Consider the following 15126-nt stretch of genomic DNA (forward strand, 5'->3'; position numbering starts at 1 on the left):
AAATGGTGGTCAGAAGCACCATATAGTTTAGATACAATTACGTATAGATTCCTGAGCATGATCAAATAAATAATTTCTTTTATAAGGCAGTGGAATAAATTTGATTTCAAAGATATATTTTACGCTCAAGCTGAGATTTCCTTCAAACATGAACACATCGAGACACAAATGATCTAGCAAGGTAGAAAAACATTTCTCCTACAAAGTGGAGCATTTATCCAATACAATTGGAAGAAATATATAAACAATATGAGATTCTCTAGAGAGAAAAACTATCAAATATAATGGTTGGAGGCATGTAGAAAAAAATCCAAGTTCTTTCGTAGATCCATGTTACAACTATTGGAATTTGAGTATCTATGGTCAGTATTTTCATCTTAAGAAAAAATGAAAATTTTGAGTTAATATTTAATTCCTCCTAAATTACTCAATTTGTCCTCATATTATTCAAATCGGTTGGGCCGCTTTGAGGTGTCTATTCGAACCCCTTTTAAGACTATAAATATGAGGGCCATTCCTATCATTTTTTACATCGATGATATCTTGTTTATCTCTGATCTAGTGAAGATACAAGGAATACAAGGAGGTTTGAATTGTAAAATACGAGATGGTTTGGTGACATTGCTCTTGTTGAGGTCTTGTATTGATTATATGTTATCTTGATGTTTTGCTTCTGGTTGTATTGATGAACATTTATTCTGTCTCATAAAGAAAGATTTCTGGGTTTTCCCCTTGTGGGGCTTTTCCTAGCCATAGGCCTAAATCTATCATTTCATTTCATTTCCTTCATATCATTTCTTAATGATATTGGATGTTATATATGTAATTGAGGCTAACTAATCATTATAAGTAGTTATCTATTGAAGGAAAGTATAAGTATTTCTAGTTTATATGAACCATAGAAATATCAACATGGTATTAGATCCATGAAGAGTATTCTTAATTGAAGAATCATATAAATTCTCTCTAAGTAAAGGCATGTGACACCTTGTCCCTATGAGATCTCATACTAGTTCTGTAACACAATTTGTCTAAGCACACTCTCTGAGCAATGTTTTCTGAAACTACGTCTTTGTGGCTTCTCATGCAAGTTCTATTGAACAATTTATCTGAGCACAAATCAAGACAGTTCTAGGCATATGAATCATGTTTAGAAGTAAATTGAAGGTGAATAAATCTCACAAGAATCAAATTTCCCACATGACCATACTCCTATAAAATGTTTGACAATATGCTAAATTCACACTAGTGAACTTTTTGAGAATTCCATACGCTATATCATTATATCCTAGTCTTAGGTGCTTGTTGAACCTTAAATCGTGCAACTATACTTAAATTTTGAATACATAATTCCCGATGCTATAGGTTTAAACTCTAGAGAATTGCAAATGTAAGCATGGAGCATGTGTGTGCAAACTTGAATTGGGTCTCAATAATTTTTGGTAATCTCATCAATTAAACCTCAATAAAACATACCAAAAACACCTTCTAGATTCTATTTAACATAACATTTGGCTTATCAGGAAATTTTTAGAGGATACTATTGAACATGGTATTTGGTTTAAGAGTGAAACTTGCAAAGGATACCTTTATTTTTATAGCAATTTTATCAAAACTTATGTTTTAGCAGTATATTTTGAAAAAACTCTTTAGCTTATCAAAAGTTGTTCTCTTTCAATCAGTGGTGAGGTAGCAATTTAGTTGATCATTCAGCATTATAATTGTGTTTTATATTCTTCCATCAAATATGCCTCTCATAATCTGGGTGTTTCCTCAAAGTTTTCATTGAAACAACTAACTAATTGGGAATTTTTCATTTTTAGCAAAGGCTTTCCTTGGTGGAAAGATTCTTTTGATGGAAACAATTTCCTCCTTCCTTTGTATGTTTCAGAAATATTTCATGGCCATAAAACATATTTATGTTTTATTTTCAATAACAAAGAAGATGTGGGAAACAAGAAGAAGGGAATGTGGTTAAAATGCATTTGTTGCGAATTTTTATGAGTGCTTGCTTTTTGAGAATGACCATAAACTTTTCCTGTCATATTTTGAAAGTTTTTGTTAGTATCTATTTTCCAAACACCATCATGCTTATTACATCAGATATCATGTCCATAGATGAGGTTCATTCTAGGTGCTTATTTCATTTTTCATTTCCTACTGACACATCAATGTCTTGGTAGGATACTCATTCAATGGAAATAGTAAATGGAACCAACTACATTCCAACTACACAGACATGTGATTTGTTGTCTTTTCATTGAAATAACCCACTATGGAAATCCCAATCTCTCGATAGTTTTTCATCCACATTAACAAGGGAATGATGGATGGTGATATCAAGCAAGAGGTAGTTCAAACCCTCTTGTCATTCTTTAAGCACAATGCATTTTTTTCAAAGGGGGAGGAAAATGAATTCAGTGTGCTAGCAAAATCATTATATTTCCATCAGAATTAGAGGAAAACCTATAATATGTTTTGTTTGATTTTATGGAGAAATCAAATAGGTATGAGGCTTCTATATTTGTGTATTCTAAATTATTAAACTACACATGTTTTAGTGATGAGTTCAAAACTCTTATAGATATTTTATATATTTGTTGTGATAAAAACTAACATCTTGTGATTTGTATCTATAAGTGAGTACCTTTGCCTAGTAAATGGAAGAATGCGGTTGTACTTTATAGTTTTTTCATATTGAGTAATGATTGAATTTTAGATTCATGAATCTTTGCATGTTTTACTCATCTTCATAATGCAACGAAATGAATTAAAATGGCATTTTGTTTTTCTTCTGTTGTTGCACTCACTTTTCAGAGTGGTCTGAAGGGCACATTTGTAGTGGTGGTTGGCCATGGTATAGGCTAGTTAGATTCTCTTTTAAATATTAGTTTTGATTCTTCCTAAATTACGGCTCAATGTAATTTGATTTGTTTCCTCTGTAACAATGCATAACATTGTTTTTCAAATATCTAATTCAATGTGAGTTGTTTCCTCTTGAACTATGCATAACATTGTTGTCCAGATATCTAAATTCAATCATACCTATTATGGAAATTATGTTTGCAGATATTAGAACAATTCAATCAAGAACTCAAAATATTGGGAAAAATCCCATTTAGGTTATTTAATGTTATGTTTTAATTCACAAGGTCATGGTAAAAATATCCATCCACTACGACACATCTTGCATTTGATGGATGGTTTATAAGCCTTATAGTATAGTTCTTACAAGATCACATACTGCAGTGAAACAATAGGTTCCAAATTCAAGATGTCTAACTTTGAGTTGTGCAACCATGTTAGGATAGAACTTTATGCTATTCTTAACCAAATGGAACCTCAAATTTAAAGTCACTTCTTATACAAATATTATGCCTTTTATGCTAGGAAAATATATTCTCAGCTTTTAAATAAGCTTTCATCTCCCTTTTAAAGAAATCAAAATTTATTTTTGGCTAAAAATAAGCATTGTTTGGGCTGAAGAGTACTTTGAATTATCTTATTTGTGTTTCATAGTGTACCGATTTCATAGTGCACCTATTTGTGTGATAAGGCCTCCATGTGGTTATAGGCCTCCAACAAGCCTATTAGGGTGAATTTATGTCCCAGAAGTTCTAGTTCAGAGGGTTTGGTTCTATATTCTGAGTCACCATTTCAGGCTGGCCTCTATACCACTGCCCAAAAGTCAGCGCTTTCCAGAATAAAAAAATAGCGTTAGGAAAAAGCCTTTCATAGAAAACTTGATCAAAGACTTGACCTAACCAAGCCTAACCATGACAGTCATTTCGTCAAACACATTATTAACATGTAATCTATAGGTCATGAACGCATATTTGAACATAGGGGTCTAATATTTATATAAGAATCATCAATAAGGTCTAATTCCTGTTAAACAAAAGTGATACTGAGAGGGAAGGGTGAATCAATATTATGGAAATATAAAGATAATTTCTACAAATAAAAACTTCTTCAAAAATTAACTTCAAAAATATATAACATAATCAAGGACATGAAGAACACAAATAACCATCACAAATAGACTTAACTTTTAAATGGAAAACCCCCCTCTAGGGAAAAAACCACCGAACAGTTTGTTGCTTCTTCTTATTATCTATTGCTTCAAAATGTTCTCATTACATTACCTCGGCTAGAACCTACTTGCAATGGAGCACCCACCCCTTGATTGAATGAAAAATATTGGCCATAACCAACTTGGAGCACCCACTACTACAATAGACAAATAACATGCACTTATCTTGAAGCCACCACTCCAAGCACAAACAATTTTGCTCTAAAATGATATGATTCATAAATGTGAATATTGCTACATAAACAAAACGTGCAACAAATAGACACGCTCATCTATCCACAATCCACACTCCAATTGAGAGAACAATTCTCCCCACACACACTCTCCAAACTGATTTTCAATCACTACACGCTGCTCTAAAATTCTCTTGAGGATCATTCTCTAAAGCACACTCCAATTCTAAAATTCTGAACTCACTATAAAACTCATTGGTTGTGCACTTGCAACTCAAGCAAACTCCCTCACACACCCTTCTTTGGAACCAACTAATGAGTTTCTTTTCTTCTCATATTTGTAGAATCTAGAGTAAGTCAATTTATTTTTCAGATGATGGTGCTCACAAAAAACCTTTCCACACTCGTAAAAAATGATTGATATTAACATCTTGATCATATCAAACCACTATTTCCACTATCTCTTTGATGATTTCAATTGTAACAACCTTCTAGATGCCTCACAACTTATTTCAACCTTTTTCTGGAAAATTTTGACACTAGACTTCGGAAAAAGAAAGTTAATTTCAAGAGGAGCATGAGAAACCTAGAGATAAAATCATAATCCCTCGGTCGCACACACAAGCCCATACAAAACCAACTACAAGAGTTGTTCACTCACATGGGCCTATCCTCCATGTGACTAGACTTTTCCAATCACTCTAATGAGCCTCCTTCCATGTGACTTGGGTAGAGCATGGCTTAAATGAAGGATCCAACCCTCAAACTTGCCACAAAAATTTAGGGGAGTGAAATGACTTATAAACCATCATTCCAAACGCCTCTTGACATTAGGAACTTAACTACATTACTTCAACAAGACATCACACACATCATCAACTAGACCTCTAGTACAAGTGTAGCTTAGCTTCAAATGAGCCCTTGTTACCTCACGACACCTCTCCTACAAGCCTACTGAGACTTATTATAGAAAGTTACATAACATGAACACCCTCAATAAGTATACAACAAACTGAAGATTTCACATATAGAATTATGAGTACATCAGACAAACAAATGACACCAATGGAAACACAAATAGGCCAACAAACTTCCCATTTCCAATGATGTCAACTTCTAGCTTCTGTAACACCCTCCTCCCACATCTACCCAACAACGGGCCAGCTGGGGTAAACATGCAATGAGAGGCCACTATGATATGATTCAACCTCCTAAGTCACGTTAAGGAAGTGGAACCGACAGAAACACACCATACAAACATTCAACATTAGCTTCAGGACCCCTAGGAACCATGCCAACACTTTAGGTAGCTTGCCCTTGAGTCCCACTAAGCTTTTGAACAAATTAAGTCATGGTCGCTCTCATGCTATAGGAATGACAACATCTAGAAACCTCTAGTTTCTCTTACAGGATTGCCTGGCAATATCCAAAGACCATTTTTGTTAGTGCTATGCCAGTGTCCCCGTGATTTGAGACACTTTTTCAAGCTTCAAATGCAGGTCACTGCCTAGAACTAAACCATCTCTCCAGAACACTAAAATGACATGAAAATGATAGTACTAAATAAAATACTCATTTAAGACCTTGATTGGACCCCTACTAGCCATGGCAGGTATTTCATCAAACATGTCATAAATATGTAAATTACAGGCGTAAATAACATATCTTAGCATATTGGTCTCATAAATAGCTAAGAATTGCTAAGTACCATTGTGTTGATGATGATGGACCCACCATCATGTCAGGGGATATCCCCAGTAAGAAGTCCCAACTAGACCTCAGACCGTTTGGAGTAGGAGTCGTAGAAGTGGGTAGTAAAGTTATGCCTTCACTGTGATAATGCATAGAGGTAAGCAATATATCCTTGTCAGAAGCAAGTGTGTGACCTTGTAGTGAGTCAAGATAGATGCATGGGTAGGTTATAATACACGGAAGGGGAAAATAAGTGTATCCCTTAGAGGCATGTAATAGTACGCAGCTTGAAAAGAACACACGAGCTGAATGACATCACAAACTGGAAAGCAGAATAGTCGACAATCGAAAGTGATGGGTTAAACCAACAACATGCTTCAATAAGATTCATACCATCACATATGGAATAGTCCATACATCAATGCATAAGTAAAACTACATACATTTATAAAGTAACCAGAATAGTCAAAATACAACAACAACATATGCATGAAACATGTTGGCTCTGATATATTATATAAAGTGAAAGTTCCATCCATACATACAACCATGATGGCCACTAGCCCCAATAGTGGAACATTACAGTTAACACCACCTGCTCCTCCAAAGAGATGTGCTCACTCTACACTATGGAGAAACCAAGGATCGTCACAATACTCTCCAAGCCCTCTATAAGCAATGCCTAGCAAAATATTGGCTCCCAATATCTTGTTTTATGAGTTATGAGGTTCTGTTTATAACAAAGGGTGGGGTGACCCTTGGCATTCCCCTTTGTGACTCTTGGAATACCCTCATGACTCCTTACATTACATATGATTCTTTGTATTCCACTAATGACTCTTAGAATTTCACTTTACATCATGTTTACAAAAATGATACATTTTCCACATATACTGATGTGGGACAAAATTGGTTGTAGTCAGCTAGACAAGACAACACTAAGACTTGGACGGTTGTGGAAAAACCATCTCATCAACCTTCTCTGTGATCCTCGGTGATGAACTGATGCCATGCTTGATAATGCACAAAGGTGTCTGCGTACTCTTTGATGATTTCCTTCTAGAAATGATTTCTTGCCTCCATTTCTTCCAGGTATACTGATTTGGAACCTTGGTCCAAATTATCTTGTAACATGTGTAGCTTAGTCCTGAGCAAGGTCAGACTAGCGAAGTACATCCGCATGTTATCTTCCCTGACTTGCAAATTTGCGTTAGTGGTCGTGAGATTCAACTGATCAAAGTACACATTGAGCTCTAGTCTGACTTTGTTCTTCTCTTTGGCCTTGGTGAGCATACCGAATACTTCCTGACCATGAAATCCAAACTCTTGTACAACCATGGATACAAAGCCTCCACACTGGTGATGAGCGGCAAGAGTTCCTCGCAGTTTTGGATCTGACTCCGAATACGTTCTTTGTCCAACTCTACTTGCGGCTTCAACATCTTGTGCAAGTGAAGCGAAGCTCCCTTGTACCTTATTGTCCATGTATGTACATGATCAACTATTGCATGTATGTTTGTGAGTGTTCGCGCTATCTTGGTGCAGCACTGCTGATGACCATGTAGGTGGACAACTACCTTCTGCGCGGTGGCAAACTTGTCATACAATCTTCACGTGACTGTCTCAAGAGTTGATGCCTCAACAAGTATGGCCATCTTCATCTCTGCTATGGCAGATCTTATTGATTATTCCTCTATCTACCTGGTTGCTTGTGATTCCTTATTCATGCGCTCATTTTCTGCTATCAATAACTTAACACCCAAGCTGGTGGCTTTGGCATAAGCCTTTGTAGCATTGTCTAAGGTGGTTGGGTGTCTCTGTACATATGAAAAATTGACTCATTCTTCCAAGTGCGCAGGCGATGCATGCTCATCTAGGGTGTGTGCTCTATGTGCTTGTACAACTTTGTGTTGTGACTCATCAAAGGCTATGTTGTACAACTTTGTTCCTGGATGGTCCTCAAGGAGAATGGTATTCCCTTATTCACTCAGGGCTTGCTTTGCTATTGGAGATGGTGAAGCCTGTGGAGTGAGCTCGATTTATTTTGGCATGAGGTTAGTATCTTGATCCTGTTTTGGCTGCTCCATTTCCATGTCCATCTATTTTACTATTTGTTCATCCCATAGAGAAAGTTCTTGTTTTTGCAGATGCTCACCCTGTTCCTCATCTGCTACTAGTTCAGAGTCTTCAACCTACATCGGTGCAATTTATATTGTTTTGTGTGCCTTTCACTTCCTTCTGTTCTTATTCTTGTTCCTATTCATGCTCATGTTGCACTTCCTTCTCTCTTCTACATAGCTCTTATTCTTCCTTGAGCTTCCGCTGGACTTCCTGCAACATCCTCTCTGTGCCTTCTAGTCCTTGCTTCTCTCTCTTTCTTTGCACTATCCTCCTATCACATTGTCACCTCTTTGCATATATCTCCAAAGTGTTGGAAATAATACTGAGAGGGGGGGTGAATTAGTATTAGCAATTTAACAATATTTCATTTCTATAAATAGATTTATATACGCTACTTCTGTTAATGAAACTTGCGTGTATATGCAACTGTGTTTAGAGAAACCAGTGTATACCTTGCAAAATTATAATTTAGTTAGTTGTTCCTTAATCTGTGTATCAGAACCATATAACCAGAAATCAGGTGCAGTAAATAGAATAGGAAATCACACACATGAACACAAGATATAAGGTGGAAACCCAATGTTGGTGAAAACCACCTGCTCAATCATCTCTATCTTTCTTTAATAAGAAATTTCTTTTTACAAATTTTGTACTGGTGTAGCCTTATACCAGTACGCAAGCTTCTACCTGTAGAATGCTACAACCTTTTCTTGTTCTCCAGCTTTTCCTAGAAGGGAGCTACAACCCCCTTAGCTCTTGTACTACCTGATGTGTTTACTAGTACGAAGGTGCTAACCTACAGAAGGCTACAACCTTCTCTTTTCTTCCAGGGACCGTGTTTCATAAATTTTCAGACTGGATCCATCAATAACATCAATCAAACATCAAATATATATGCATTAATGAATCTCCTTTGTAACAACCAAAACTGAATCAAACAATCACTTTTCTGAACGTTGTAACCAGAATACAGTAACAGTAATCAGAACCCAATCCAGAACCCAAAACACTACAACAGCAAACAAAAGTAGCTAAAACATATTTTATGAGATGTACACTACTTCAATGTGTAGAACCTGCGTTCATACACTATTATATGAAGGCCAACCTGCGTATACGATGTTTTGAAATGTTGAACCAACGTGTATACGCACCTTTGCTATACTAAACCTGCATACAGATATGTAAAAGATGACTTAACCTTCACAACTATTCAAACATCAGTTATACTCAGATCATCAGATTTACAAATTACGACATGCGCCAATTATAAAAGATCAAAACCACACAAAGATACTTCTCTTCAAGCCTAAAGATCTTGACCCATCAATAGAACTTATCCTTCTTCAAGCGCTCACGTTCCTCCTTGATTCAGATCCAACTATGCATCATAACCCAATGACCAGTATTCTAAATCTTGCTCTTCATTAGATATTCAATACTTGAGTGTCCTTTCCTAATGATCTCCTCCTCCTTTTATAGTCTTAGGCCTTACTCAATACCATGGTCCAAAACCACTTAGAATCAATACCTTGGACCAAATACCTGGGGTCAACACTTTGGACAAGATACCTTGGACCAATACCATGGGTCAAAATACCATGGACGAAAACCAAGTTTTCCAACATGTACGCACTTTTCCTTGTGTGAAAGTGCGTGTATACACATACGTGCCTTTTGGTCTATGAACCTGTGTGTATACGTGGTTTGGTCAAGGGGAAACTGCGTATACCTCTTTTTCCTTCATTCTATGATCTTGAACTATGATCTGTCATCTGAGTGAGTTGCCATCAAGGAAAACACCTATGTCATAGCGCAAAACCTATGTCATAATGCCAACAATCTCCCCCTTTGGACTTGATGGCAACCCCAAGTCATTCTCCCCTTTTGTCATCAAGTGAAAAGGGTTATGCTCCCCCTGAGTACATGATGAATTCTCTAATATGCTGAAGTGTGCTGTAAGCAAGGTCTACAAAAAGATGTTCTACAAGAAGAACATGACTCTATACATCATAAATGACCTTCCTATCACCAAAGACTCATACATACATCCATCTCCCAACCAAGTGGGGATATGCCAAAAGTTTATACATGATAAAACAAAAACATTACATCATCCATCCCAGGCATAGTGGGGAAACAAAATAGGTCGTTACATGACCTTGATAATAAAATATATACATGACAAGATAGTTATCAGCAACTATCATTAGCATCATCTGTCAAACACCATCAACAACCATGATCTCCCTCTGCACCTGTTCCACCTGAATAAAAAACAACTGTGAAATTATACCAAGATCTTCTAAGATAATGCCAACAATGCATTATTAGAAGTATATGCTCCCCCTGAACCTGTGTCAGATGGTCTCTATCAGACTCTTTTCATCCTAAGTTCGGCCCACTGTTTTTCTTCAAACCAACATATATGCTACTATATCCATAGCAACCAGCATATGTACGTGGATATGCTTCATGAAACTCGCGTACAAACACTTTTCTCTAAACCAGATAAGTTTCAATAGCAAGATGATGCATCAACTACTCCCAGCTTCTGCCTGAGATATTCAAATGTCTCTTTGGGCAACGGTTTGGTGAATATATCAGCAACTTGTTCTTTGGACGGAACATACTCCAATTTGACCTTTTGTTCAAGCACTTGTTCGCGAAGAAAATGATATTTGATAGGTATGTGCTTCGTCTTGGAATGCATGACTGGATTCTTTCAAATACTAATTGCACTTGTATTATCACATAGAATGGAGATCGATGGAGTACATGTGATCTGAATGTCTTGCAATGTTTGCATCATCCAAAGGAGTTGTGTGCAGCAAGATGCAGTAGCCACATATTTTGCTTCAGTTGTAGATAATGCAATTGAACTTTGTTTCTTACTGAACCAAGATACTAATCTAGAACCCATATAGAATGCACCACCACTAGTACCTTTTCTGTCATCCATGCTTCCCGCCCAATCTACATCTGTATATGCATGAAGTGTAAGATCTGTATCCCTATGATACCATAAACCAAATTTTTGTGTTCCTTGAAGATATTTGAAAATCCTTTTGACTGCCTGAAGGTGTGCTTCCTTTGGATTTTCTTGGAATCTTCCAACTATTCCCATTGCATGCATGATGTCTAGCTGGGTACCTGATTCATCATTTGCGTTGAGGCTGCATCCTGTTACCATAGGGGTACATACTAGTTTACAATCTTCCATGACATATTTCTTCAAGATCTACTTGAGGTACTTGGTTAACTATAGTTATATTAATCCTAACTTGCTGGAAAAGTGTGGTTTTAGAAAAGAAGTGCATGCAAAATTTTGGTTGGTATAGTTGGCTACTAGTACAAAGAAGTGAGTTCACCATTGGGTAAGAGCTTGTGCATTTGAGTTAAATGGTATGTGTACAACAACGCATTTGAATGTATTGTCATTGGGATCATATAATATGCTTTTGGGTAAGGATTTGATATAACTTCATAGAACCAAAGTGGATTTCTTTGACAAGGCCATTGAGTGTGTGGATGATAATGGGGAAAAGAGGACCTTGCAGGGAAAGAAAAAGCCTACATCAGTAAGGAAGGTTACTGCTATGTAGGCTAAGTGTAGTTGTAGAAAAGGTTGTGTGATTTTTGTAGTACACATTTCTAGTGACAAGGGTAAGGAGGTTGAGGATGAAGATGTATTAAACAGGTACCATGGCAGCAGTTTTGGGATGTATTTCCTAAGGAAATTTCAGTGTTTCCAGCCCATAGAGAGGTAGAATTTTCTATTGGGTTAGTACCAGGGGTAGCTATAGCATCAAAAGCACCTTACAATATGAGCACGCCTGAGTTGGTAGAGTTGAAGTTGCATCAAAAGGTAATGTTGGACAAAGGATACATCAGACCCAATGTATCACCTTGTTGCGCACTAGTGTTGTTTGTAAAGAGGAAAGATGGCACTCTTAGGTTGTGCATTGATTACAAACAACTAAATAAGGTAACGATAAAGAACATGTACCCTTTGTCAAGGATTGATTATTTGTTTGATCAGCTAAAGGGACCAGTAATGTTCTCTAATATCGACTTGAGAACGGGATACCATTAGGTACACATCAAGGAAGAGGATATCTTCAAGACTGCGTTCAGGACCAAGTATGGGAATTATGAGTTTGTTGTTGTTCCATTCGGTTTGACTAATGCTCCAGCTACATTCATGTGTTTGATGAATAAAGTATTGTGTCCTTATTTGGACAAGTTTTTTATTGTATTCATTAATGACATACTGGTATATTCTAGGAATGAGGATGAACATACCAAACATTTAGCAACATTGTTGAGAGGGCATCAATTATATGTTAAACTTAGCAAGTGCAGATTCTTTCAGACTAAGGTACATTACTTGGGAAATGTTGTCTCCAAGGCATAGGAGAAGGGCCATCATGGAATGGGCAACTCCTAAGAATGTAGATGAGGTGAGACCATTTATGGGATTGGAAGGATACTGATCCAAAATGGATCCTAAAAACCTCTAAGGCTTCATATAATTAAACACTGTCACAAAGGATAAACCTTAAAGAATGGTAGAAAACACTATCGGAGGAGAAAAACATGAAGAAATGGTGAAAACAGAGTCTATCGAAGGCTTAAGCAACATCGCATAGGAATCTTCGGATCTGGCCGATCAACGGTCTAGACGTAATCGACATATCACAATCGGAGGTGACCAGTGGACTACATTGGAGGCATCCCTATGGAAATAGCGATAGCAATCAGTGCAATTTAACAAGGACCATTGATCAAGCGCACAGATCAACGACTCAGATTACATCGCAATATCACATCGCTAAAACACAAAGGAAGGCTTACTGGGTTCTAAAGACCATGCGATATGCGATTGTGATATATCGCATCACAATATTGCATCGTAGCAATACAAAGGACCAGACCCGATGGGTTTTATGGATGCGAATATATATACAGTGAAAAGGGCTTTTCTATGTATTTTCGCATTTTCGTTAAATAAACGAAATACAAAGGAAATGCGCCTGGAGCGATAAAACAGAACTGAAAAGGATTATACATGCAGTTTTATCTTATTTGAGTTCCGTAATGAGTGGGATTTCGGGCGGGCCTCAGGTGGTAAGTGGTATTGGACAAGCTCTGCTCGATCCCATCCACTGGCCGACACGTGGCTTGGCGCTGGAGAGAGAAAACTGCCTTTTTGGGCAGGTAATCTCCATATGCATAAGCCACCTAAATGAATATCAACCGTGGATCAAATATCACACAGATCAATGGTGGGCATGCGATAGCGACCCAAAGGTGGACCCGATAGGATTATAAGGAGGAATTAATATTATTTGAAGTTCGACAAGAGGCGTTTATGTAGATTTTTCAGCGTTTTCTGTGTATTTCTTTGTGTAAACAGAGAAACGATATTTTTGGGATTTCAATGCGCTAGTGGTCCTTTTCGTTGCAAAACAAGTGGCCACCATACCTAAAGGTGTTTCACAATGCTTGTTCAATGCTTGGAGGGGATTTGAATGGATAGAGGCCGGGAGCCAGAGAGCCGAAAGGGAAAATGAAAAGACAAGCGCTGATAGGCTTAAAAGCCACTGAGTGTCAGAGACAGATGTAGGCAATGTTGAGACAGAGAGAAAACAGAGACAAAGAGCGAGAGGGAGAGTCTGTGTACTCAGAAATACTTGAGGGATTCAAGCAAAACCTTGTTGTTTGTTCCTGTTGTGTTGAGACTTCGATTTGAGCTCACATTTGTAAAAATCTACTCTTGAAGATATAATAGAGAGGTCACCACTAAAAGCTAGACCAGGAGATGTAGCCCAAGAGTTTTGGGCGAACTCCTTGATTATTTGTTGTGTTATGTGTGTGTCTCTGTTATGTTTCTCTAACTGCTCATTGTATATATTATTCACAATCTTTTCGATCCGTTGCACTAAGTAATTTAGGAAAATCCTACACATGAGTCTGTAATGCCTTATTATTATTCTAAGATCTCATTTTCAGATCAAGTGGTACCAGAGCTTTTGGTTTTTGGTTTTGTTAAGGTTGGACAAGCTTGTGTTGGATTTGAATGCTAACTAGGTCAAAGCTCAAACTAGGAGAAGGAAAACTTTTTGAGGCTAATCCAGAGATTGGAATAGCCTATCCTAGGAGGAGAATGGCAGAAGAAACTCCATTGGAATTAGAATCTCAGTTCATGATCAATTTTATGGCCATGCGAGCCATGGTGGAAGAGATGTATCGAGAATTTAAGAAGGGTCAAGGTGAAAGCACTTCAACACCCAAACAAGGCAAAGGAGCAGAGTAACCTTCTCTAGTTGCCCCTCTAGGGGGAAAAGGGAAAAGGAAGAGCCTCCTCCATCATCTCCTCCACCATCACCTTCATCACCCTCATCTCCTAGCCCTGAAAAGGAAAAGAAGAAAGCTTCTTTGATTAAATTAGATGTAAAGTTTGATTTGCCAATTTATGATGAAGAACTAAATGCAAAAATCTAGATAACTAGATTAGACAGATTCATGTATATTGCAAGGTGCAGAACATTGATTCAGAAAGGAGAAAGATTCAGCTAGCTAGTCTTCACCTTGGAGGAACTTCACTAGTGCGGTGGGAAGGCAAGACACAAGCTGATCTGAAGAGACATGGTAAAATTCTTTCTACTTGGAATGAATTTGTTTCTGGCAAATGTACAAAATTATACCCATGAATTTAGAAAAATATCTTTAACTCTAGGCATATCTCTAGACTCACTTGAAACTTTGTTGAAGTATATAGGTGGTCTACATAGCTATTTGAAGCACACCATTCTCATGTTTAATCCCACTAGCCTAGATTATGTATCAGTTCAGGCTACACATCTAGAAGCCAAGGCAAGAATGAGGAACCCAGAGATTGGGGATCATCAAAACCCTCTGCAAGCAAGAACAAGGAAAAGAAGAAGCTCAAATGGAAGTAGAGGAAGAAAAACACTGTACAAAAAGACAAACCTACATGCACTCATTGCAAGAAGATGGACACGATGATGCACACTGCTAGTC

The sequence above is a fragment of the Pinus tabuliformis genome, chromosome 6, assembly GCF_031772625.1.
Source record: "Pinus tabuliformis cultivar Carrire ecotype Pingquan chromosome 6, CPIR1, whole genome shotgun sequence".
Lineage (NCBI taxonomy): Eukaryota > Viridiplantae > Streptophyta > Pinopsida > Pinales > Pinaceae > Pinus > Pinus tabuliformis.